Source organism: Carlito syrichta, unplaced genomic scaffold (assembly GCF_000164805.1).
Source record: "Carlito syrichta isolate Samal-C Ts95f unplaced genomic scaffold, Tarsius_syrichta-2.0.1 Scaffold302902, whole genome shotgun sequence".
Classification (NCBI taxonomy): domain Eukaryota; kingdom Metazoa; phylum Chordata; class Mammalia; order Primates; family Tarsiidae; genus Carlito; species Carlito syrichta.
Window position 1 is genome coordinate 9,275 of NW_007246998.1, and position 1,110 is coordinate 10,384.

At 47.9% G+C, this 1,110-nt stretch overlaps 1 protein-coding gene across 1 annotated transcript in view; it reads left to right on the forward strand.

Annotated features, from left to right (window-relative positions):
• The window catches only part of LOC103259579 (membrane-spanning 4-domains subfamily A member 4A-like), a gene marked incomplete at its 5' end in the record, with an annotated part of 9,020 nt that overhangs the window by 6,788 nt on the left and 1,122 nt on the right, over positions 1–1,110 (forward strand). The window lies entirely within an intron of this gene.

A 1,110-nucleotide genomic window follows, 5' to 3' on the forward strand; every position in this document is an offset into this window, starting at 1 on the left:
CTTGTGGTGTCATCCACCGAGTGGCAAATTGTTCCATAATAGTAATAGTATAAGGAGCCGTAGGACCATACCGAGTACAAGCCTCTTTTTTTTGGAGCTGGAGTCTCAGTCTGTCACCCAGACTGCAGTGCAGTGGCCGCTCCCGCCACTGCAGCCTCGCCTGCAGGGCTCCAGCGATCCTTCCACCTCAGTCTTCCAAGAATTACAGGCATGCGCTACCACACACATGCACACATGATTTATTGTAGAGATGAGGTCTCACTGCCCAGGCGGGTCTCGAACCCATGGAATCAGGCAATCCACTCACCTCAGCCTCCCAAAGGCGTGGGTTTACAGGCTGAGCCACCGAGCCCAGCTACAAGCCTCTTTAAGTGCCTTAATCAATTTATATGGTAGTGGCTCCCAATGAGGTGCCTCATTTACTGTGCCTTCTTCCATATAAATTACTGGAAAGTAAGAAGACAAGGTAAAATCTCCCTCTTTTTCAGCCTTTTTTCTGGCTCCCTGCATACCTACATTAGCTGGAGACACATACCCAGGTGTGAATTTCGGTGTTTTCACCTTATTTCTAGTAAAGAGTATGGGAGGAGGTACCTTGGCAACATTACCAGGATTTTTTCACTTATGATACCCAGTCACTTCCTCCTCCAACTCCATCTCCTCCTTGGGGAAAAATTCATCATCTAAAGGAGGCACCGAGGCTACGGCCAGCAGGGGAGTGCCTTTAATTTTTGGCTGGAATTTTAGAGAAATCATGCTGTGGATTTAAAGCATCTCGGATAATATTCCATAAAGCTAAGGCATACAAAATGCAAAAGGCAAGCCAATTGGTTCCTCTATCAGACAATATGTTCAAAATACTAGTAGTTGTGTTCCTTTCTTTAGATTCACTCTGGCCCATGATTCTATCACAGATCTTAAACTGCTCACCCTTCCTTGCTCTGCCTGTCTCTACAGAGAGGTCCGCAGCACCCTGGGTGAGGTCCTATCCATCCTGAAAAAGAAAAAGAAAGCTTACTTTGAGGCCCCACGTTGGGCGCCACTTGCCGGAGACCAGCTCCAGCCGGGTTCAGGGTACCCCAAAGGTGGAGATGGCATTGGTGATTGGGG